Source organism: Stenella coeruleoalba (genome assembly GCF_951394435.1).
Source record: "Stenella coeruleoalba genome assembly, contig: scaffold_41, whole genome shotgun sequence".
In the NCBI taxonomy this organism is placed as follows: Eukaryota; Metazoa; Chordata; class Mammalia; order Artiodactyla; family Delphinidae; genus Stenella; species Stenella coeruleoalba.
This window is the reverse complement of record NW_027646196.1, coordinates 1,664,029-1,690,722: the sequence shown is the minus strand read 5'-3', so window position 1 is coordinate 1,690,722 and position 26,694 is coordinate 1,664,029. Positions and strand designations below refer to the sequence as shown.

Genomic DNA, 26,694 nt, shown 5'->3' with positions numbered 1-26,694 from the left:
ACCCAGGTTTAAGGTATTCTTCCTTCAGCTAAAACATGCATGTGGAACCTAGAGTATGATCAACCATGTGATCGGGAGACGTGTTCAAATATGTCTCAGTTTTCGTACCCTGGTACTCAAGTGCAACATTCCAGACGCTTTACTAACACTCTCCCGACTTGGAGAGTCAGTCCCTTTAACCTCCTGTTTGGCCCAGTTTGCAATCTCTGCGGAAGATGAACAGGAATAGCGAGAACCAATGAGAGACTAGCTGGAGGTGTCTGGACGGGCAAATTTAACTCTCATTTCCCACCAGGAAGAGGAATTAACCAAAGGCTCACCGTACCGTGCCAGAACCAGATTAGGGCCTGAAGCCATCCTGCGGTGTTGCGGCCAGCTCACAAGAAAGCGAGTTGAAGAAAGGAGCTCAGGGGCACTGTAATTAACAAACCTGCAGAATTATAAATGACAGCTATCGTCCAAAAATATACTGAAGTAAGGCTGCCAAGAGGACTTGAAAGCGGGGCAGAATTGCAGGAAACCGATTTCAGGAGGTAGACTGGAATTGCATTGAAAGCATAGGAAAAGAGGCAGAACGTCCACAATGATGCACTTGGCCAAAAAGGGCGTATGCGTTTTTTCCTGAATATATTCAGGAAAAAACGCATACGCCCTTTTTGGCCAACCAAGCAAGCTTGCAAAGGAAATCTGCACTACAATGAAGTCTCACTTCCCCCCGGTCAAAAGGGCCATCTGAAAAAAGTGTAAAACCCAGAAAGGCAGGACAGGCCATGGAGAACTGGGAGCCTTGTTATGCTGATGGGCGGGATGTAAATTGCCAACAGACACTCGGGAGAAGTGTATGGTGTTTCCTGAAACATCTAAAAAACAATGCAACAGAGCCTAGAGCACTTCCACTTATGGTCCTATAGATTAGGGAAATTAAAATCAAAAAGACACAGCCACCCCAAAGTTTGGGACGCCTCTGTTTACAAGAACCTCGTTTACCATACAAGTTCAATATCGCAGAAAGTGAAAAATGGATAAAGAACTTGTGGTACTTACGTACAATGCAGTATCACTCAGCAATGAAATCTATGTCATCAGGCCCGTACCAGCATATTGAGTGGATTCAGGTACGATGATTCTAACTGAAATAAGTCACACAGAAAAAGAAACATCATAAGATATCAGTAATACACGGAATGTAAACTTGGCTACACAGGAACTGAATTCCAAAACAGAACAGGGTCTCAAATTTAGAAAACCAACTTATGCTTGCTTAAGGGGAAAGGTGAGTTGGGGTGCTGCATAAAACCAGAGATTGAAATGAGCACAGATAAAGTTCCTTAAGCCAAATATGGAATAGACAAGAGCTACTCCTTCCTCAATGAAATGGACTCAACACCGCATATTAAACGCCTAAGAATGTACCTGACTAGTAACTATCTTAAAACCTATGGATTGCTATGTCTCCGAAAGAGAATCCAGCGTGTGTACAGGGGCATAAACGCAGCAGTGATAGGATTGGAGAGGTTCGGTGAGCAAATGAAGACCCTTTGAAGTCATATTGCATGGTACCCATTCCACGGGTCTCAACTCTCCAGGTTTAAGGTATTCTTCCTTCAGCTAAAACATGCATGTGGAACCCAGAGTATGATCAACCGTGTGAACAGGAGACGTGTTCAAATATGTCTCAGTTTTCCTCCCCTGGTACTCGGGTGCAACATTCCAGTCGCTTTAATAACACTCTCCCCACTTGGAGAGTCAGCGCCTTTAACCTCCTGTATGGCCCAGTTTGCAATTTCTGCGAAAGATGAACAGGAATAGGGAGAACCAATGAGAGACTAGCTGGAGGTGTCTGGACGGGCAAATTTAACTCTCATTTCCCACCAGGAAGAGGAATTAACCAAAGGCTCAGCGTGCCATGCCGGAACCAGATTAGGGCCTGAAGCCATCCTGCGGTGTTGCGGCCAGGTCACAAGAAAGCGAGTTGAAGAAACGAGCTCAGGGGCACTGTAATTCACAAACCTGCAGAGTTATAAATGACAGCTATCGTCCAAAAATATACTGAAGTAAGGCTGCCAAGAGGACTTGAAAGCGGGGCAGAATTGCAAGAAACCGATTTCAGGAGGTAGACTGGAATTGCATTGAAAGCATAGGAAAAGAGGCAGAGCGTCCACAATGATGCACTTGGCCAAAAAGGGCGTATGCGTTTTTTCCTGAATATATTCAGGAAAAAACGCATACGCCCTTTTTGGCCAACCAAGCAAGCTTGCAAAGGAAATCTGCACTACAATGAAGTCTCACTTCCCCCCGGTCAAACGGGCCATCTCAAAAAAGTGTAAAATCCAGAAAGGCAGGACAGGCCATGGAGAACTGGGAGCCTTGTTATGCTGATGGGCGGGATGTAAATTGCCAACAGACACTCCGGAGAAGTGTATGGTGTTTCCTGAAACATGTAAAAAACAAAGCAACGGAGCCTAGGACACATCCACTTATGGTCCTATAGCTTAGGGAAATTAAAATCAAAAAGACACAGCCAAACCAATTTTTGGGACGCCTCTTTTTACAAGAACCTCGTTTACAGTACAAGTTCAGTATCACAGAAAGTGAAAAATGGATAAAGAACATGTGGTACTTATGTACAATGCAGTATCACTCAGCAATGAAATCTATGTCATCAGGCCCGTAGCAGCATAATGAGTGGATTCAGGTATGGTGATTCTAACTGAAATAAGTCACACAGAAAAAGAAACATCATAAGATATCAGTAATACACGGAATGTAAACTTGGCTACACAGGAACTGAATTACAGAACAGAACAGGGTCTCAAATTTAGAAAACCAACTTATGCTTGCTTAAGGGGAAAGGTGAGTTGGGGTGCTGCATAAAACCAGAGATTGAAATGAGCACAGATAAAGTTCCTTAAGCCAAATATGGAATAGACAAGAGCTACTCCTTGCTCAATGAAATGGACTCAACACCCCATATTAAACGCCTAAGAATGTACCTGACTAGTAAGTATCTTAAAACCTATGGATTGCTATGTCTCCGAAAGAGAATCAAGCATGTGTACAGGGGCATAAACGCAGCAGTGATAGGATTGGAGAGGTTCGGTGAGCAAATGAAGACCCTTTGAAGTCATATTGTATGGTAACCATTCCACGGGTTTCAACTACCCAGGTTTAAGGTATTCTTCCTTCAGCTAAAACATGCATGTGGAACCTAGAGTATGATCAACCATGTGATCGGGAGACGTGTTCAAATATGTCTCAGTTTTCGTACCCTGGTACTCAAGTGCAACATTCCAGACGCTTTACTAACACTCTCCCGACTTGGAGAGTCAGTCCCTTTAACCTCCTGTTTGGCCCAGTTTGCAATCTCTGCGGAAGATGAACAGGAATAGGGAGAACCAATGAGAGACTAGCTGGAGGTGTCTGGACGGGCAAATTTAACTCTCATTTCCCACCAGGAAGAGGAATTAACCAAAGGCTCACCGTACCGTGCCAGAACCAGATTAGGGCCTGAAGCCATCCTGTGGTGTTGCGGCCAGCTCACAAGAAAGCGAGTTGAAGAAAGGAGCTCAGGGGCACTGTAATTAACAAACCTGCAGAATTATAAATGACAGCTATCGTCCAAAAATATACTGAAGTAAGGCTGCCAAGAGGACTTGAAAGCGGGGCAGAATTGCAGGAAACCGATTTCAGGAGGTAGACTGGAATTGCATTGAAAGCATAGGAAAAGAGGCAGAACGTCCACAATGATGCACTTGGCCAAAAAGGGCGTATGCGTTTTTTCCTGAATATATTCAGGAAAAAACGCATACGCCCTTTTTGGCCAACCAAGCAAGCTTGCAAAGGAAATCTGCACTACAATGAAGTCTCACTTCCCCCCGGTCAAAAGGGCCATCTGAAAAAAGTGTAAAACCCAGAAAGTCAGGATAGGCCATGGAGAACTGGGAGCCTTGTTATGCTGATGGGCGGGATGTAAATTGCCAACAGACACTCGGGAGAAGTGTATGGTGTTTCCTGAAACATCTAAAAAACAATGCAACAGAGCCTAGAGAACTTCCACTTATGGTCCTATAGATTAGGGAAATTAAAATCAAAAAGACACAGCCACCCCAAAGTTTGGGACGCCTCTGTTTACAAGAACCTCGTTTACCATACAAGTTCATTATCGCAGAAAGTGAAAAATGGATAAAGAACTTGTGGTACTTACGTACAATGCAGTATCACTCAGCAATGAAATCTATGTCATCAGGCCCGTAGCAGCATAATGAGTGGATTCAGGTACGATGATTCTAACTGAAATAAGTCACACAGAAAAAGAAACATCATAAGATATCACTAATACACGGAATGTAAACTTGGCTACACAGGAACTGAATTCCAAAACAGAACAGGGTCTCAAATTTAGAAAACCAACTTATGCTTGCTTAAGGGGAAAGGTGAGTTGGGGTGCTGCATAAAACCAGAGATTGAAATGAGCACAGATAAAGTTCCTTAAGCCAAATATGGAATAGACAAGAGCTACTCCTTCCTCAACGAAATGGACTCAACACCGCATATTAAACGCCTAAGAATGTACCTGACTAGTAACTATCTTAAAACCTATGGATTGCTATGTCTCCGAAAGAGAATCCAGCGTGTGTACAGGGGCATAAACGCAGCAGTGATAGGATTGGAGAGGTTCGGTGAGCAAATGAAGACCCTTTGAAGTCATATTGCATGGTACCCATTCCACGGGTCTCAACTCTCCAGGTTTAAGGTATTCTTCCTTCAGCTAAAACATGCATGTGGAACCCAGAGTATGATCAACCGTGTGAACAGGAGACGTGTTCAAATATGTCTCAGTTTTCCTCCCCTGGTACTCGGGTGCAACATTCCAGTCGCTTTAATAACACTCTCCCCACTTGGAGAGTCAGCGCCTTTAACCTCCTGTATGGCCCAGTTTGCAATTTCTGCGAAAGATGAACAGGAATAGGGAGAACCAATGAGAGACTAGCTGGAGGTGTCTGGACGGGCAAATTTAACTCTCATTTCCCACCAGGAAGAGGAATTAACCAAAGGCTCAGCGTGCCATGCCGGAACCAGATTAGGGCCTGAAGCCATCCTGCGGTGTTGCGGCCAGGTCACAAGAAAGCGAGTTGAAGAAAGGAGCTCAGGGGCACTGTAATTCACAAACCTGCAGAGTTATAAATGACAGCTATCGTCCAAAAATATACTGAAGTAAGGCTGCCAAGAGGACTTGAAAGCGGGGCAGAATTGCAAGAAACCGATTTCAGGAGGTAGACTGGAATTGCATTGAAAGCATAGGAAAAGAGGCAGAACGTCCACAATGATGCACTTGGCCAAAAAGGGCGTATGCGTTTTTTCCTGAATATATTCAGGAAAAAACGCATACGCCCTTTTTGGCCAACCAAGCAAGCTTGCAAAGGAAATCTGCACTACAATGAAGTCTCACTTCCCCCCGGTCAAAAGGGCCATCTGAAAAAAGTGTAAAACCCAGAAAGGCAGGACAGGCCATGGAGAACTGGGAGCCTTGTTATGCTGATGGGCGGGATGTAAATTGCCAACAGACACTCGGGAGAAGTGTATGGTGTTTCCTGAAACATCTAAAAAACAATGCAACAGAGCCTAGAGCACTTCCACTTATGGTCCTATAGATTAGGGAAATTAAAATCAAAAAGACACAGCCACCCCAAAGTTTGGGACGCCTCTGTTTACAAGAACCTCGTTTACTATACAAGTTCAATATCGCAGAAAGTGAAAAATGGATAAAGAACTTGTGGTACTTACGTACAATGCAGTATCACTCAGCAATGAAATCTATGTCATCAGGCCCGTAGCGGCATAATGAGTGGATTCAGGTACGATGATTCTAACTGAAATAAGTCACACAGAAAAAGAAACATCATAAGATATCACTAATACACGGAATGTAAACTTGGCTACACAGGAACTGAATTCCAAAACAAAACAGTGTCTCAAATTTAGAAAACCAACTTATGCTTGCTTAAGGGGAAAGGTGAGTTGGGGTGCTGCATAAAACCAGAGATTGAAATGAGCACAGATAAAGTTCCTTAAGCCAAATATGGAATAGAAAAGAGCTACTCCTTCCTCAACGAAATGGACTCAACACCGCATATTAAACGCCTAAAAATGTACCTGACTAGTAACTATCTTAAAACCTATGGATTGCTATGTCTCCGAAAGAGAATCCAGCGTGTGTACAGGGGCATAAACGCAGCAGTGATAGGATTGGAGAGGTTCGGTGAGAAAATGAAGACCCTTTGAAGTCATATTGCATGGTACCCATTCCACGGGTCTCAACTCTCCAGGGTTTAAGGTATTCTTCCTTCAGCTAAAACATGCATGTGGAACCCAGAGTATGATCAACCGTGTGAACAGGAGACGTGTTCAAATATGTCTCAGTTTTCCTCCCCTGGCACTCGGGTGCAACATTCCAGTCGCTTTAATAACACTCTCCCCACTTGCAGAGTCAGCGCCTTTAACCTCCTGTATGGCCCAGTTTGCAATTTCTGCGAAAGATGAACAGGAATAGGGAGAACCAATGAGAGACTAGCTGGAGGTGTCTGGACGGGCAAATTTAACTCTCATTTCCCACCAGGAAGAGGAATTAACCAAAGGCTCAGCGTGCCATGCCGGAACCAGATTAGGGCCTGAAGCCATCCTGCGGTGTTGCGGCCAGGTCACAAGAAAGCGAGTTGAAGAAAGGAGCTCAGGGGCACTGTAATTCACAAACCTGCAGAGTTATAAATGACAGCTATCGTCCAAAAATATACTGAAGTAAGGCTGCCAAGAGGACTTGAAAGCGGGGCAGAATTGCAGGAAACCGATTTCAGGAGGTAGACTGGAATTGCATTGAAAGCATAGGAAAAGAGGCAGAGCGTCCACAATGATGCACTTGGCCAAAAAGGGCGTATGCGTTTTTTCCTGAATATATTCAGGAAAAAACGCATACGCACTTTTTGGCCAACCAAGCAAGCTTGCAAAGGAAATCTGCACTACAATGAAGTCTCACTTCCCCCCGGTCAAAAGGGCCATCTCAAAAAAGTGTAAAATCCAGAAAGTCAGGACAGGCCATGGAGAACTGGGAGCCTTGTTATGCTGATGGGCGGGATGTAAATTGCCAACAGACACTCGGGAGAAGTGTATGGTGTTTCCTGAAACATGTAAAAAACAAAGCAACGGAGCCTAGGACACATCCACTTATGGTCCTATAGCTTAGGGAAATTAAAATCAAAAAGACACAGCCAAACCAATTTCTGGGACGCCTCTTTTTACAAGAACCTCGTTTACAGTACAAGTTCAGTATCACAGAAAGTGAAAAATGGATAAAGAACATGTGGTACTTATGTACAATGCAGTATCACTCAGCAATGAAATCTATGTCATCAGGCCCGTAGCAGCATAATGAGTGGATTCAGGTATGGTGATTCTAACTGAAATAAGTCACACAGAAAAAGAAACATCATAAGATATCAGTAATACACGGAATGTAAACTTGGCTACACAGGAACTGAATTACAGAACAGAACAGGGTATCAAATTTAGAAAACCAACTTATGCTTGCTTAAGGGGAAAGGTGAGTTGGGGTGCTGCATAAAACCAGAGATTGAAATGAGCACAGAGAAAGTTCCTTAAGCCAAATATGGAATAGACAAGAGCTACTCCTTGCTCAACGAAATGGACTCAACACCGCCTATTAAACGCCTAAAAATGTACCTGACTAGTAAGTATCTTAAAACCTATGGATTGCTATATCTCCAAAAGAGAATCAAGCGTGTGTACATGGGCATAAACGTAGCAGTGATAGGATTGGAGAGGTTCGGTGAGCAAATGAAGACCCTTTGAAGTCATATTGCATGGTACCCATTCCACGGGTCAACTCTCCAGGTTTAAGGTATTCTTATTTCAGCTAAAACATGCATGTGGAACCCAGAGTATGACCAACCTTGTGAACGGGAGACGTGTTCAAATATGTCTCAGTTTTCGTCCCCTGGTACTCGGGTGCAACATTCCAGACACTTTACTAACACTCTCCCCACTTGGACAGTCAGCGCCTTTAACCTCCTGTTTGGCCCAGTTTGCAATTTCTGCCGAAGATGAACAGGAATAGGGAGAGCCAATGAGAGACTAGCTGGAGGTGTCTGGACGGGCAAATGTAACTCTCATTTCCCACCAGGAAGAGGAATTAACCAAAGGCTCAGCGTGCCATGCCGGAACCAGATTAGGGCCTGAAGCCATCCTGCGGTGTTGTGGCCAGCTCACAAGAAAGCGAGTTGAAGAAAGGAGCTCTGGGGCACTGTAATTCACAAACCTGCAGAGTTATAAATGACAGCTATCGTCCAAAAATATACTGAAGTAAGGCTGCCAAGAGGACTTGAAAGCGGGGCAGAATTGCAGGAGACCGATTTCAGGAGGTAGACTGGAATTGCATTCAAAGCATAGGAAAAGAGGCAGAGCGTCCACAATGATGCACTTGGCCAAAAAGGGCGTATGCGTTTTTTCCTGAATATATTCAGGAAAAAACGCATACGCCCTTTTTGGCCAACCAAGCAAGCTTGCAAAGGAAATCTGCACTAAAATAAAGTCTCACTTCCCCCGGGTCAAAAGGGCCATCTGAAAAAAGTGTAAAATCCAGAAAGGCACGACAGGCCATGGAGAACTGGGAGCCTTGTTATGCTGATGGGCGGGATGTAAATTGCCAACAGCCACTCAGCAGAAGTGTATTGTGTTTCCTTAAACATGTAAAAAACAAAGCAACAGAGCCAAGGGCACTTCCACTTATGGTCCTATAGCTTAGGGAAATTAAAATCAAAAAGACACAGCCACCCCAAAGTTTCGGACGCCTCTGTTTACAAGAACCTCGTTTACGGTACAAGTTCAATATCGCAGAAAGTGAAAAATGGATAAAGAACTTGTGGTACTTACATACAATGCAGTATCACTCAGCAATGAAATCTATGTCATCAGGCCCGTAGCAGCATAATGAGTGGATTCAGGTACGATGATTCTAACTGAAATAAGTCACACAGAAAAAGAAACATCATAAGATATCACTAATACACGGAATGTAAACTTGGCTACACAGGAACTGAATTCCAAAACAGAACAGGGTCTCAAATTTAGGAAACCAACTTATGCTTGCTTAAGGGGACAGGTGAGTTGGGATGCTGCATAAAACCAGAGATTGAAATGAGCACAGATAAAGTTCCTTAAGCCAAATATGGAATAGACAAGAGCTACTCCTTGCTCAACGAAACAGACTCAACAGCCCATATTAAACGCCTAAGAATGTACCTGACTAGTAAGTATTTTAAAACCTAGGGATTGCTATGTCTCCGAAAGAAAATCAAGCATGTGTACAGGGGCATAAACGCAGCAGTGATAGGATTGGAGAGGTTCGTTGAGCAAATGAAGACCCTTTGAAGTCATATTGCATGGTACCCATTCCACGGGTCTCAACTCTCCAGGTTTAAGGTATTCTTCCTTCAGCTAAAACATGCATGTGGAACCCAGAGTATGATCAACCGTGTGAACGGGAGACGTGTTCAAATAAGTCTCAGTTTTCGTCCCCTGGTACTCGGGTGCAACATTCCAGACGCATTACTAACACTCTCACGTCTTGGAGAGTCAGTCCCTTTAACCTCCTGTTTGGCCCAGTTGGCAATTTCTGCGGAAGATGAACAGGAATAGCGAGAACCAATGAGAGACTAGCTGGAGGTGTCTGGACGGGCAAATTTAACTCTCATTTCCCACCAGGCAGAGGAATTAACCAAAGGATCAGCGTGCCATACCGGAACCATATTAGTGCCTGAAGCCATCCTGCGGTGTTGTGGCCAGCTCATAAGAAAGCGAGTTGAAGAAAGGAGCTCAGGGGCACTGTAATTCACAAACCTGCAGAGATATAAATGACAGCTATCGTCCAAAAATATACTGAAGTAAGGCTGCCAAGAGGACTTGAAAGCGGGGCAGAATTGCAGGAAACCGATTTCAGGAGGTAGACTAGAATTGCATTGAAAGCATAGGAAAAGAGGCAGAACGTCCACAATGAGGCACTTGGCCAAAAAGGGCGTATGCGTTTTTTCCTGAATATATTCAGGAAAAAACGCATACGCCCTTTTTGGCCAACCAAGCAAGCTTGCAAAGGAAATCTGCACTACAATGAAGTCTCACTTCCCCCCCGGTCAAAAGGGTCATCTGAAAAAAGTGTAAAATCCAGAAAGGCAGGACAGACCATGGAGAACTGGGAGCCTTGTTGTGCTGATGGGCGGGATGTAAATTGCCAACAGACACTCGGGGGAAGTGTATGGTGTTTCCTGAAACATCTAAAAAACAAAGCAACAGAGCCTAGGGCACTTCAACCTATGGTCCTATAGCTTAGGGAAATTACAATCAAAAAGACACAGCCACCCCAAACTTTGGAACGCCGCTGTTTACAAGAACCTCGTTTACAGTACAAGTTCAACATTGCAGAAAGTGAAAAATGGATAAAGAAGTTGTGGTATATACTTACAAAGCAATATCACTCAGCAATGAAATCTATGTCATCAGGCCCTTAGCAGCACAATGAGTGGATTTAGGTATGATAATTCTAACTGAAATAAGTCACACAGAAAATGAAACATCATAAGATATCACTAATACACGGAATGTAAACTTGGCTACACAGGAACTGAATTACAGAACAGAACATGGTCTCTAATTTAGAAAAGCAACTTATGCTTGCTTAAGGGGAAAGGTGAGTTGGGGTGCTGCATAAAACCATTGATTGAAGTGAGCACAGATAAAGTTCCTTAAGCCAAATATGGAATAGACAAGAGCTACTCCTTGCTCAACGAAATGGACTCAACACTGCATATTCAACGCCTAAGAATGTACCTGACTAGTAAGTATCTTAAAACCTAGGGATTGCTATGTCTCTGAAAGAGAATCAAGCATGTGTACAGGGGCATAAACGCAGCAGTCATAGGATTGGAGAGGTTCGGTGAGCAAATGAAGACCCTTTGAAGTCATATTGCGTGGTACCCATTCCACGGGTCTCAACTCTCCAGGTTTAAGGTATTCTTCCTTCAGCTAAAACATGCATGTGGAACCCAGAGTATGATCAACCGTGTGAACGGGAGACATGTTCAAATATGTCTGAGTTTTCGTCCCCTGGTACTCGGGTGCAACATTCCAGACGCTTTACTAACACTCTCCCGACTTGGAGAGTCAGTCCCTTTAACCTCCTGTTTGGCCCAGTTGGCAATTTCTGCGGAAGATGAACAGGAATAGCGAGAACCAATGAGAGACTAGCTGGAGGTGTCTGGACGGGCAAATTTAACTCTCATTTCCCAACAGGAAGAGGAATTAACCAAAGGATCAGCATGTCGTACCGGAACCATATTAGTGCCTGAAGCCATCCTGCGGTGTTGTGGCGAGCTCATAAGGAAGCGAGTTGAAGAAAGGAGCTCAGGGGCACTGTAATTCACAAACCTGCAGAGATATAAATGACAGCTATCGTCCAAAAATATACTGAAGTAAGGCTGCCAAGAGGACTTGAAAGCGGGGCAGAATTGCAGGAAACCGATTTCAGGAGGTAGACTAGAATTGCATTGAAAGCATAGGAAAAGAGGCAGAACGTCCACAATGAGGCACTTGGCCAAAAAGGGCATATGCGTTTTTTCCTGAATATATTTAGGAAAAAACGCATACGCCCTTTTTGGCCAACCAAGCAAGCTTGCAAAGGAAATCTGCACTACAATGAAGTCTCACTTCCCCCCCGGTCAAAAGGGTCATCTGAAAAAAGTGTAAAATCCAGAAAGGCAGGACAGGCCATGGAGAACTGGGAGCCTTGTTGTGCTGATGGGCGGGATGTAAATTGCCAACAGACACTCGGGGGAAGTGTATGGTGTTTCCTGAAACATCTAAAAAACAAAGCAACAGAGCCTAGGGCACTTCAACCTATGGTCCTATAGCTTAGGGAAATTACAATCAAAAAGACACAGCCACCCCAAATTTTGGAACGCCGCTGTTTACAAGAACCTCGTTTACAGTACAAGTTCAACATTGCAGAAAGTGAAAAATGGATAAAGAAGTTGTGGTATATACTTACAAAGCAATATCACTCAGCAATGAAATCTATGTCATCAGGCCCTTAGCAGCACAATGAGTGGATTTAGGTATGATAATTCTAACTGAAATAAGTCACACAGAAAATGAAACATCATAAAATATCAGTAATACACGGAATGTAAACTTGGCTACACAGGAACTGAATTACAGAACAGAACATGGTCTCTAATTTAGAAAAGCAACTTATGCTTGCTTAAGGGGAAAGGTGAGTTGGGGTGCTGCATAAAACCAGAGATTGAAGTGAGCACAGATAAAGTTCCTTAAGCCAAATATGGAATAGACAAGAGCTACTCCTTGCTCAACGAAATGGACTCAACACTGCATATTCAACGCCTAAGAATGTACCTGACTAGTAAGTATCTTAAAACCTAGGGATTGCTATGTCTCCGAAAGAGAATCAAGCATGTGTACAGGGGCATAAACGCAGCAGTCATAGGATTGGAGAGGTTCGGTGAGCAAATGAAGACCCTTTGAAGTCATATTGCGTGGTACCCATTCCACGGGTCTCAACTCTCCAGGTTTAAGGTATTCTTCCTTCAGCTAAAACATGCATGTGGAACCCAGAGTATGATCAACCGTCTGAACGGGAGACGTGTTCAAATAAGTCTCAGTTTTCGTCCCCTGGTACTCGGGTGCAACATTCCAGACGCATTACTAACACTCTCCCGTCTTGGAGAGTCAGTCCCTTTAACCTCCTGTTTGGCCCAGTTGGCAATTTCTGCGGAAGATGAACAGGAATAGCGAGAACCAATGAGAGACTAGCTGGAGGTGTCTGAACGGGCAAATTTAACTCTCATTTCCCACCAGGCAGAGGAATTAACCAAAGGATCAGCGTGCCATACCGGAACCATATTAGTGCCTGAAGCCATCCTGCGGTGTTGTGGCCAGCTCATAAGAAAGCGAGTTGAAGAAAGGAGCTCAGGGGCACTGTAATTCACAAACCTGCAGAGATATAAATGACAGCTATCGTCCAAAAATATACTGAAGTAAGGCTGCCAAGAGGACTTGAAAGCGGGGCAGAATTGCAGGAAACCGATTTCAGGAGGTAGACTAGAATTGCATTGAAAGCATAGGAAAAGAGGCAGAACGTCCACAATGAGGCACTTGGCCAAAAAGGGCGTATGCGTTTTTTCCTGAATATATTCAGGAAAAAACGCATATGCCCTTTTTGGCCAACCAAGCAAGCTTGCAAAGGAAATCTGCAATACAATGAAGTCTCACTTCCCCCCCGGTCAAAAGGGTCATCTGAAAAAAGTGTAAAATCCAGAAAGGCAGGACAGACCATGGAGAACTGGGAGCCTTGTTGTGCTGATGGGCGGGATGTAAATTGCCAACAGACACTCGGGGGAAGTGTATGGTGTTTCCTGAAACATCTAAAAAACAAAGCAACAGAGCCTAGGGCACTTCAACCTATGGTCCTATAGCTTAGGGAAATTACAATCAAAAAGACACAGCCACCCCAAACTTTGGAACGCCGCTGTTTACAAGAACCTCGTTTACAGTACAAGTTCAACATTGCAGAAAGTGAAAAATGGATAAAGAAGTTGTGGTATACACTTACAAAGCAATATCACTCAGCAATGAAATCTATGTCATCAGGCCCTTAGCAGCACAATGAGTGGATTTAGGTATGATAATTCTAACTGAAATAAGTCACACAGAAAATGAAACATCATAAGATATCACTAATACACGGAATGTAAACTTGGCTACACAGGAACTGAATTACAGAACAGAACATGGTCTCTAATTTAGAAAAGCAACTTATGCTTGCTTAAGGGGAAAGGTGAGTTGGGGTGCTGCATAAAACCAGAGATTGAAGTGAGCACAGATAAAGTTCCTTAAGCCAAATATGGAATAGACAAGAGCTACTCCTTGCTCAACGAAATGGACTCAACACTGCATATTCAACGCCTAAGAATGTACCTGACTAGTAAGTATCTTAAAACCTAGGGATTGCTATGTCTCCGAAAGAGAATCAAGCATGTGTACAGGGGCATAAACGCAGCAGTCATAGGATTGGAGAGGTTCGGTGAGCAAATGAAGACCCTTTGAAGTCATATTGCGTGGTACCCATTCCACGGGTCTCAACTCTCCAGGTTTAAGGTATTCTTCCTTCAGCTAAAACATGCATGTGGAACCCAGAGTATGATCAACCGTGTGAACGGGAGACATGTTCAAATATGTCTGAGTTTTCGTCCCCTGGTACTCGGGTGCAACATTCCAGACGCTTTACTAACACTCTCCCGACTTGGAGAGTCAGTCCCTTTAACCTCCTGTTTGGCCCAGTTGGCAATTTCTGCGGAAGATGAACAGGAATAGCGAGAACCAATGAGAGACTAGCTGGAGGTGTCTGGACGGGCAAATTTAACTCTCATTTCCCACCAGGAAGAGGAATTAACCAAAGGATCAGCATGTCGTACCGGAACCATATTAGTGCCTGAAGCCATCCTGCGGTGTTGTGGCGAGCTCATAAGGAAGCGAGTTGAAGAAAGGAGCTCAGGGGCACTGTAATTCACAAACCTGCAGAGATATAAATGACAGCTATCGTCCAAAAATATACTGAAGTAAGGCTGCCAAGAGGACTTGAAAGCGGGGCAGAATTGCAGGAAACCGATTTCAGGAGGTAGACTAGAATTGCATTGAAAGCATAGGAAAAGAGGCAGAACGTCCACAATGAGGCACTTGGCCAAAAAGGGCATATGCGTTTTTTCCTGAATATATTCAGGAAAAAACGCATACGCCCTTTTTGGCCAACCAAGCAAGCTTGCAAAGGAAATCTGCACTACAATGAAGTCTCACTTCCCCCCCGGTCAAAAGGGTCATCTGAAAAAAGTGTAAAATCCAGAAAGGCAGGACAGGCCATGGAGAACTGGGAGCCTTGTTGTGCTGATGGGCGGGATGTAAATTGCCAACAGACACTCGGGGGAAGTGTATGGTGTTTCCTGAAACATCTAAAAAACAAAGCAACAGAGCCTAGGGCACTTCAACCTATGGTCCTATAGCTTAGGGAAATTACAATCAAAAAGACACAGCCACCCCAAATTTTGGAACGCCGCTGTTTACAAGAACCTCGTTTACAGTACAAGTTCAACATTGCAGAAAGTGAAAAATGGATAAAGAAGTTGTGGTATATACTTACAAAGCAATATCACTCAGCAATGAAATCTATGTCATCAGGCCCTTAGCAGCACAATGAGTGGATTTAGGTATGATAATTCTAACTGAAATAAGTCACACAGAAAATGAAACATCATAAAATATCAGTAATACACGGAATGTAAACTTGGCTACACAGGAACTGAATTACAGAACAGAACATGGTCTCTAATTTAGAAAAGCAACTTATGCTTGCTTAAGGGGAAAAGTGAGTTGGGGTGCTGCATAAAACCAGAGATTGAAGTGAGCACAGATAAAGTTCCTTAAGCCAAATATGGAATAGACAAGAGCTACTCCTTGCTCAACGAAATGGACTCAACACTGCATATTCAACGCCTAAGAATGTACCTGACTAGTAAGTATCTTAAAACCTAGGGATTGCTATGTCTCCGAAAGAGAATCAAGCATGTGTACAGGGGCATAAACGCAGCAGTCATAGGATTGGAGAGGTTCGGTGAGCAAATGAAGACCCTTTGAAGTCATATTGCGTGGTACCCATTCCACGGGTCTCAACTCTCCAGGTTTAAGGTATTCTTCCTTCAGCTAAAACATGCATGTGGAACACAGAGTATGATCAACCGTGTGAAAGGGAGACATGTTCAAATATGTCTGAGTTTTCGTCCCCTGGTACTCGGGTGCAACATTCCAGACGCTTTACTAACACTCTCCCGACTTGGAGAGTCAGTCCCTTTAACCTCCTGTTTGGCCCAGTTGGCAATTTCTGCGGAAGATGAAAAGGAATAGCGAGAACCAATGAGAGACTAGCTAGAGGTGTCTGGACGGGCAAATTTAACTCTCATTTCCCAACAGGAAGAGGAATTAACCAAAGGATCAGCATGTCGTACCGGAACCATATTAGTACCTGAAGCCATCCTGCGGTGTTGTGGCCAGCTCATAAGGAAGCGAGTTGAAGAAAGGAGCTCAGGGGCACTGTAATTCACAATCCTGCAGAGTTATAAATGACAGCTATCGTCCAAAAATATACTGAACTAAGGCTGCCAAGAGGACTTGAAAGCGGGGCAGAATTGCAGGAAACCGATTTCAGGAGGTAGACTAGAATTGCATTTCAAGCATAGGAAAAGAGGAAGAACGTCAACAATGATGCACTTGGCCAAAAAGGGCGTATGCGTTTTTTCCTGAATATATTCAGGAAAAAACGCATACGCCCTTTTTGGCCAACCAAGCAAGCTTGCAAAGGAAATCTGCACTACAATGAAGTCTCACTTCCCCCCCCGGTCAAAAGGGTCATCTGAAAAAAGTGTAAAATCCAGAAAGGCAGGACAGGCCATGGAGAACTGGGAGCCTTGTTGTGCTGATGGGCGGGATGTAAATTGCCAACAGACACTGGGGGGAAGTGTATGGTGTTTCCTGAAACATCTAAAAAACAAAGCAACAGAGCCTAGGGCACTTCAACCTATGGTCCTATAGCATAGGGAAATGAAAATCAAAAAGACACAGCCACCCCAAGGTTTGGGACGTCTCTGTTTACAAGAACCTCGTTTACAGTACAAGTTCAACATCGCAGAAAGTGAAAAATGGATAAAGGAGTTGTGGTACTTACTTATAAAGCAATATCACTCAGCAATGAAATCTATGTCATCAGGCCCTTAGCAGCACAATGAGTGGATTTAGGTATGATAATTCTAACTGAAATAAGTCACACAGAAAAAGAAACATCATAAGATATCAGTAATACACGGAATGTAAACTTGGCTACACAGGAACTGAATTCCAAAACAGAACAGGGTCTCAAATTTAGAAAAGCAACTTCTGCTTCCTTAAGCGGAAAGCTGAGTTTGGGTGCTGCATAAAACCAGAGATTGAAATGAGCACAGATAAAGTTCCTTAAGCCAAATATGGAATAGACAAGAGCTACTCCTTGCTCAACGAAATGGACTCAACACCCCATATTAAACACCTAAGAATGTACCTGACTAGTAAGTATCTTAAAACCTATGGATTGCTATGTCTCCAAAAGAGAATCAAGCGTGTGTACAGGGGCATAAACGCAGCAGTGATAGGATTGGAGAGGTTCGGTGAGCAAATGAAGACCCTTTGAAGTCATATTGCATGGTACCCATTCCACGGGTCTCAACTCTCCAGGTTTAAGGTATTCTTCCTTCAGCTAAAACATGTATGTGGAACCCAGAGTATGATCAACCATGTGAATGGGAGACGTGTTCAAATATGTCTCAGTTTTCCTCCCCTGGTACTCAGGTGCAACATTCCAGACGCTTTACTAACACTCTCCCCACTTGGAGAGTCAGCGCTTTTAACTTGCTTGGCCCAGTTTGCAATTTCTGCGGAAGATGAACAGGAATAGCGAGAACCAATGAGAGACTAGCTGGAGGTGTCTGGACCGGCAAATTTAACTCTCATTTCCCACCAGGAAGAGGAATTAACCAAAGGCTCAGCGTGCCGTGCCAGAACCAGATTAGGGCCTGAAGCCATCCTGCGGTGTTGCACCCAGGTCACAAGAAAGCGAGTTGAAGAAAGGAGCTCAGGGGCACTGTAATTCACAAACCTGCAGAGTTATAAATGACAGCTATCGTCCAAAAATATACTGAAGTAAGGCTGCCAAGAGGACATGAAAGCGGGGCAGAATTGCAGGAAACCGATTTCAGGAGGTAGACTGGAATTGCATTGAAAGCATAGGAAAAGAGGCAGAACGTCCACAATGATGCACTTGGCCAAAAAGGGCGTATGCGTTTTTTCCTGAATATATTCAGGAAAAAACGCATACGCCCTTTTTGGCCAACCAAGCAAGCTTGCAAAGGAAATCTGCACTACAATGAAGTCTCACTTCCCCCCGGTCAAAAGGGCCATCTGAAAAAAGTGTAAAATCCAGAAAGGCAGGACAGGCCATGGAGAACTGGGAGCCTTGTTATGCTGATGGGCGGGATGTAAATTGCCAACAGACACTCGGGACAAGTGTATGGTGTTTCCTGAAACATCTAAAAAACAAAGCAACAGAGCCTAGGGCACTTCCACTTATGGTCCTATAGCTTAGGGAAATTAAAATCAAAAGGACACTGCCACCCCAAAGTTTGGGACGCCTCTGTTTACAAGAACCTCGTTTCCCGTACAAGTTCAATATCACAGAAAGTGAAAAATGGATAAAGAACTTGTGGTACTTACGTACAATGCAGTATCACTCAGCAAAGAAATCTATGTCATCAGGCCCGTAGCAGCATAATGAGTGGATTCAGGTACGATGATTCTAACTGAAATAAGTCACACAGAAAAAGAAACATCATAAGATATCACTAATACACGGAATGTAAACTTGGCTACACAGGAACTGAATTCCAAAACAGAACAGGGTCTCAAATTTAGAAAACCAACTTATGCTTGCTTAAGGGGAAAGGTGAGTTGGGGTGCTGCATAAAACCAGAGATTGAAATGAGCACAGATAAAGTTCCTTAAGCCAAATATGGAATAGACAAGAGCTACTCCTTGCTCAACGAAATGGACTCAACACCGCATATTAAACGCCTAAGAATGTACCTGACTAGTAAGTATCTTAAAACCTATGGATTGCTATGTCTCCGAAAGAGAATCAAGCATGTGTACAGGGGCATAAACGCAGCAGTGATAGGATTGGAGAGGTTCGGTGAGCAAATGAAGACCCTTTGAAGTCATATTGCATGGTACCCATTCCACGTGTTTCAACTACCCAGGTTGAAGGTATTCTTCCTTCAGCTAAAACATGCATGTGGAACCTAGAGTATGATCAACCATGTGATTGGGAGACGTGTTCAAATATGTCTCAGTTTTCGTACCCTGGTACTCGGGTGCAACATTCCAGACGCTCTACTACCACTCTCCCGACTTGGAGAGTCAGTCCCTTTAAACTCCTGTTTGGCCAAGTTTGCAATTTCTGCGGAAGATGAACAGGAATAGCGAGAACCAATGAGAGACTAGCTGGAGGTGTCTGGACGGGCAAATTTAACTCTGATTTCCCACCAGGAAGAGGAATTAACCAAAGGATCAGCGTGCCGTGCCGGAACCAGATTAGGGCCTGAAGCCATCCTGCGGTGTTGCGGCCAGCTCACAAGAAAGAGAGTTGAAGAAAGGAGCTCAGGGGCACTGTAATTCACAAACCTGCACAGTTATAAATGACAGCTATCGTCCAAAGATATACTGAAGTAAGGCTGCCAAGAGGACTTGAAAGCGGGGCAGAATTGCAGGAAACCGATTTCAGGAGGTAGACTGGAATTGCATTGAAAGCATAGGAAAAGAGGCAGATCGTCCACAATGATGCACTTGGCCAAAAAGGGCGTATGTGTTTTTTCCTGAATATATTCAGGAAAAAACGCATACGCCCTTTTTGGCCAACCAAGCAAGCTTGCAAAGGAAATCTGCACTACAATGAAGTCTCACTTCCCCCCGGTCAAAAGGGCCATCTGAAAAAAGTGTAAAATCCAGAAAGGCAGGACAGGCCATGAAGAACTGGGAGCCTTGTTATGCTGATGGGCGGGATGGAAATTGCCAACAGACACTCGGGAGAAATGTATGGTGTTTCCTGAAACATCTAAAAAACAAAGCAACAGAGCCTAGGGCACTTCCACTTATGGTCCTATAGCTTAGGGAAATTAAAATCAAAAGGACACAGCCACCCCAAAGTTTGGGACGCCTCTGTTTACAAGAACCTCGTTTCCCGTACAAGTTCAATATCACAGAAAGTGAAAAATGGATAAAGAACTTGTGGTACTTACGTACAATGCAGTATCACTCAGTAATGAAATCTATGTCATCAGGCCCGTAGCCGCATAATGACTGGATTCAGGTACGATGATTCTAACTGAAATAAGTCACACAGAAAAAGAAACATCATAAGATATCACTAATACACGGAATGTAAACTTGGCTACACAGGAACTGAATTCCAAAACACAACAGGGTCTCAAATTTAGAAAAGCAACTTCTTCTTGCTTAAGGGGAAAGGTGAGTTGGGGTGCTGCATAAAACCAGAGATTGAAATGAGCACAGATAAAGTTCCTTAAGCCAAATATGGAATAGACAAGAGCTACTCCTTGCTCAACGAAATGGACTCAACACCCCATATTAAACACCTAAGAATGTACCTGACTAGTAAGTATCTTAAAACCTATGGATTGCTATGTCTCCAAAAGAGAATCAAGCGTGTGTACAGGGGCATAAACGCAGCAGTGATAGGATTGGAGAGGTTCGGTGAGCAAATGAAGACCCTTTGAAGTCATATTGCATGGTACCCATTACACGGGTCTCAACTCTACAGGTTTAAGGTATTCTTCCTTCAGCTAAAACATGCATGTGGAACCCAGAGTATGATCAACCTTTTGAACGGGAGACGTGTTCAAATATGTCTCAGTTTTCCTCCCCTGGTACTCGGGTGCAACATTCCAGATGCTTTACTAACACTCTCCCCACTTGGAGAGTGAGCGCGTTTAACCTCCTGTTTGGCCCAGTTTGCAATTTCTGTGGAAGATGAACAGGAATAGGGAGAACCAATGAGAGACCAGCTGGAGGTGTCTGGACGGGCAAATTTAACTCTCATTTCCCACCAGGAAGAGGAAATAACCAAAGGCCCAGCGTGCAATGCCGGAACCAGATTAGGGCCTGAAGCCATCCTGCGGTGTTGCGGCCAGCTCAAAAGAATGCGAGTTGAAGAAAGGAGCTCAGGGGCACTGTAATTCACAAACCTGCAGAGTTATAAATGACAGCTATCGTCCAAAAATAGACTGAAGTAAGGCTGCCAAGAGGACTTGAAAGTGGGGCAGAATTGCAGGTAACCGATTTCAGGAGGTAGACTGGAATTGCATTGAAAGCATAGGAAAAGAGGCAGAACGTCCACAATGATGCACTTGGCCTAAAAGGGCGTATGCGTTATTTCCTGAATATATTCAGGAAAAAACGCATACGCCCTTTTTGGCCAACCAAGCAAGCTTGCAAAGGAAATCTGCACTACAATGAAGTCTCACTTCCCCCCGTTCAAAAGGGCCATCTGAAAAGAGTGTAAAATCCAGAAAGGCAGGACAGGCCATGGAGAACTGGGAGCCTTGTTATGCTGATGGGCGGGATGTAAATTGCCAACAGACACTCGGGAGAAGTGTATGGTGTTTCCTGAAACATCTAAAAAACAAAGCAACAGAGCCTAGGGCACTTCCACTTATGGTCCTATAGCTTAGGGAAATTAAAATCAAAAAGACAGGGCCAAACCAATTTTTGGGACGCCTCTGTTTACAAGAACCTCGTTTACAGTACAAGTTCAACATCGCAGAAAGTGAAAAATGGATAAAGAAGTTGTGGTATTTACTTACAAAGCAATATCACTCAGCAATGAAATCTATGTCATCAGGCCCTTAGCAGCACAATGAGTGGATTCAGGTATGATGATTCTAACTGAAATAAGTCACACAGAAAAAGAAACATCATAAGATATCAGTAATACACGGAATGTAAACTTGGCTACACAGGAACTGAATTACAGAACAGAACAGGGTCTCCAATTTAGAAAACCAACTTATGCTTGCTTAAGGGGAAAGGTGAGTTGGGGTGCTGCATAAAACCAGAGATTGAAATGAGCACCGATAAAGTTCCTTAAGCCAAATATGGAATAGACAAGAGCTACTCCTTGCTCAACGAAATGGACTCAACACCGCATATTAAATGCCTAAGAATGTACCTGACTAGTAAGCATCTTAAAACCTATGGATTGCTATGTCTCCGAAAGAGAATCAAGCATGTGTACAGGGGCATAAACGCAGCAGTGATAGGATTGGAGAGGTTCGGTGAGCAAATGAAGACCCTTTGAAGTCATATTGCATGGTACCCATTACACGGGTCTCAACTCTCCAGGTTTAAGTTATTCTTCCTTCAGCTAAAACATGCATGTGGAACCCAGAGTATGATCAACCATGTGAATGGGAGACGTGTTCAAATATGTCTCAGTTTTCCTCCCCGGTACTTGGGTGCAACATTCCAGACGCTTTACTAACACTCTCCCGACTTGGAGAGTCAGTCCCTTTAACCCCCTGTTTGGCCCAGTTTGCAATTTCTGCGGAAGATGAACAGGAATAGCGAGAACCAATGAGAGACTAGCTGGAGGTGTCTGGACGGGAAAATTTAACTCTCATTTCCCACCAAGAAGAGGAATTAACCAAAGGCTCAGCATGCCGTGCCAGAACCAGATTAGGGCCTGAAGCCATCCTGGGGTGTTGCGGCAAGGTCACAAGAAAGCGAGTTGAATTAAGGAGCTCAGGGCCACTGTAATTCACAAACCTGCAGAGTTCTAAATGACAGCTATCGTCCAAAAATATACTGAAGTAAGGCTGCCAAGAGGACTTGAAAGCGGGGCAGAATTGCAGGAAACCGATTTCAGGAGGTAGACTGGAATTGCATTGAAAGCATTGGAAAAGAGGCAGAACGTCCACAATGATGCACTTGGCCAAAAAGGGTGTATGTGTTTTTTCCTGAATATATTCAGGAGAAAACGCATACGCCGTTTTTGGCCAACCAAGCAAGCTTGCAAAGGAAATCTGCACTACAATGAAGTCTCACTTCCCCCCGGTCAAAAGGGCCATCTGAAAAAAGTGTAAAATCCAGAAAGGCAGGACAGGCCATGGAGAACTGGGAGCCTTGTTATGCTGATGGGCGGGATGTAAATTGCCAACAGACACTCGGGAGAAGTGTATGGTGTTTCCTGAAACATCTAAAAAACAAAGCAACAGAGCCTAGGGCACTTCCACTTATGGTCCTATAGCTTAGGGAAATTAAAATCAAAAAGACACAGCCACCCCAAAGTTTGGAACGGCTCTGTTTACAACAACCTCGTTTACAGTACAAGTTCAATATCACAGAAAGTGAAAAATGGATAAAGAAGTTGTGGTATTTACTTACAAAGCAATATCACTCAGCAATGAAATCTATGTCATCAGGCACGTAGCAGCACAATGAGTGGATTCAGGTATGATGATTCTAACTGAAATAAGTCACACAGAAAAAGAAACATCATAAGATATCAGTAATACACGGAATGTAAACTTGGCTACACAGGAACTGAATTACAGAACAGAACAGGGTCTCAAATTTAGAAAACCAACTTATGCTTGCTTAAGGGGAAAGGTGAGTTGGGGTGCTGCATAAAACCAGAGATTGAAATGAGCACAGATAAATTTCCTTAAGCCAAATATGAAATAGTCAAGAGCTACTCCTTGCTCAACGAAATGGACTCAACACCCCATATTAAACGCCTAAGAATGTACCTGACTAGTAAGTATCTTAAAACCTATGGATTGCTATGTCTCCAAAAGAGAATCAAGCGTGTTTACAGGGGCATAAACGCAGCAGTGATAGGATTGGAGAGGTTCGGTGAGCAAATGAAGACCCTTTGAAGTCATATTGCATGGTACCCATTACACGGGTCTCAACTCTCCAGGTTTAAGTTATTCTTCCTTCAGCTAAAACATGCATGTGGAACCCAGAGTATGATCAACCATGTGAATGGGAGACGTGTTCAAATATGTCTCAGTTTTCCTCCCCGGTACTCGGGTGCAACATTCCAGACGCTTTACTAACACTCTCCCGACTTGGAGAGTCAGTCCCTTTAACCCCCTGTTTGGCCCAGTTTGCAATTTCTGCGGAAGATGAACAGGAATAGCGAGAACCAATGAGAGACTAGCTGGAGGTGTCTGGACGGGAAAATTTAACTCTCATTTCCCACCAAGAAGAGGAATTAACCAAAGGCTCAGCATGCCGTGCCAGAACCAGATTAGGGCCTGAAGCCATCCTGGGGTGTTGCGGCAAGGTCACAAGAAAGCGAGTTGAATTAAGGAGCTCAGGGCCACTGTAATTCACAAACCTGCAGAGTTCTAAATGACAGCTATCGTCCAAAAATATACTGAAGTAAGGCTGCCAAGAGGACTTGAAAGCGGGGCAGAATTGCAGGAAACCGATTTCAGGAGGTAGACTGGAATTGCATTGAAAGCATTGGAAAAGAGGCAGAACGTCCACAATGATGCACTTGGCCAAAAAGGGTGTATGTGTTTTTTCCTGAATATATTCAGGAGAAAACGCATACGCCGTTTTTGGCCAACCAAGCAAGCTTGCAAAGGAAATCTGCACTACAATGAAGTCTCACTTCCCCCCGGTCAAAAGGGCCATCTGAAAAAAGTGTAAAATCCAGAAAGGCAGGACAGGCCATGGAGAACTGGGAGCCTTGTTATGCTGATGGGCGGGATGTAAATTGCCAACAGACACTCGGGAGAAGTGTATGGTGTTTCCTGAAACATCTAAAAAACAAAGCAACAGAGCCTAGGGCACTTCCACTTATGGTCCTATAGCTTAGGGAAATTAAAATCAAAAAGACACAGCCACCCCAAAGTTTGGAACGGCTCTGTTTACAACAACCTCGTTTACAGTACAAGTTCAATATCACAGAAAGTGAAAAATGGATAAAGAAGTTGTGGTATTTACTTACAAAGCAATATCACTCAGCAATGAAATCTATGTCATCAGGCACGTAGCAGCACAATGAGTGGATTCAGGTATGATGATTCTAACTGAAATAAGTCACACAGAAAAAGAAACATCATAAGATATCAGTAATACACGGAATGTAAACTTGGCTACACAGGAACTGAATTACAGAACAGAACAGGGTCTCAAATTTAGAAAACCAACTTATGCTTGCTTAAGGGGAAAGGTGAGTTGGGGTGCTGCATAAAACCAGAGATTGAAATGAGCACAGATAAATTTCCTTAAGCCAAATATGAAATAGTCAAGAGCTACTCCTTGCTCAACGAAATGGACTCAACACCCCATATTAAACGCCTAAGAATGTACCTGACTAGTAAGTATCTTAAAACCTATGGATTGCTATGTCTCCAAAAGAGAATCAAGCGTGTTTACAGGGGCATAAACGCAGCAGTGATAGGATTGGAGAGGTTCGGTGAGCAAATGAAGACCCTTTGAAGTCATATTGCATGGTACCCATTACACGGGTCTCAACTCTCCAAGTTTAAGGTATTCTTCCTTCAGCTAAAACATGCATGCGGAACCCAGAGTATGATCAACCGTGTGAACGGGAGACGTGTTCAAATATGTCTCAGTTTTCCTCCCCGGTACTCGGGTGCAACATTCCGGACGCTTTACTAACACTCTCCCCACTTGGAGAGTCAGTCCCTTTAACCCCCTGTTTGGCCCAGTTTGCAATTTCTGCGGAAGATGAACAGGAATAGCGAGAACCAATGAGAGACTAGCTGGAGGTGTCTGGACGGGCAAATTTAACTCTCATTTCCCACCAAGAAGAGGAATTAACCAAAGGCTCAGCGTGCCGTGCCGGAACCAGATTAGGGCCTGAGCCATCCTGGGGTGTTGCGGCAAGGTCACAAGAAAGCGAGTTGAAGAAAGGAGCTCAGGGGCTGTAATTCACAAACCTGCAGAGTTCTAAATGACAGATATCGTCCAAAAATATACTGAAGTAAGGCTGCCAAGAGGACTTGAAAGCGGGGCAGAATTGCAGGAAACCGATTTCAGGAGGTAGACTGGAATTGCATTGAAAGCATTGGAAAAGAGGCAGAACGTCCACAATGATGCACTTGGCCAAAAAGGGCGTATGTGTTTTTTCCTGAATATATTCAGGAGAAAACGCATACGCACTTTTTGGCCAACCAAGCAAGCTTGCAAAGGAAATCTGCACTACAATGAAGTCTCACTTCCCCCCGGGCTAAAGGGCCATCTGAAAAAAGTGTAAAATCCAGAAAGGCAGGACAGGCCATGGAGAACTGGGAGCCTTGTTATGCTGATGGGCGGGATGTAAATTGCCAACAGACACTCCGGAGAAGTGTATGGTGTTTCCTGAAACATCTAAAAAACAAAGCAACAGAGCCTAGGGCACTTCCACTTATGGTCCTATAGCTTAGGGAAATTAAAATCAAAAAGACACAGCCACCCCAAAGTTTGGAAGGGCTCTGTTTACAAGAACTTCGTTTACAATACAACTTCAACATCGCAGAAAGTGAAAAATGGATAAAGAAGTTGTGGTATTTACTTACAAAGCAATATCGCTCAGCAATGAAATCTATGTCATCAGGCCCTTAGCAGCACAATGAGTGGATTCAGGTATGATGATTCTAACTGAAATAAGTCACACAGAAAAAGAAACATCATAAGATATCAGTAATACACGGAATGTAAACTTGGCTACACAGGAACTGAATTACAGAACAGAACAGGGTCTCAAATTTAGAAAACCAACTTATGCTTGCTTAAGGGGAAAGGTGAGTTGGGGTGCTGCATAAAACCAGAGATTGAAATGAGCACAGATAAAGTTCCTTAAGCCAAATATGGAATAGACAAGAGCTACTCCTTGCTCAACGAAATGGACTCAACACCGCATATTAAATGCCTAAGAATGTACCTGAC

The 26,694-nt window shown here is 43.8% G+C and overlaps 1 long non-coding RNA gene across 1 annotated transcript in view; it reads right to left on the bottom strand.

Annotated features, from left to right (window-relative positions):
* LOC307181268 overlaps window positions 1-26,399 on the bottom strand; it is a 202,478-nt gene extending 176,079 nt beyond the window's left edge. Inside the window, exon 1 of the long non-coding RNA XR_013826265.1 lies at window positions 26,325-26,399. This is a non-coding gene — a long non-coding RNA (uncharacterized lncRNA). The remainder of the gene's footprint in view (window positions 1-26,324) is intronic.
* Between the last annotated feature and the right edge of the window lie 295 nt (window positions 26,400-26,694).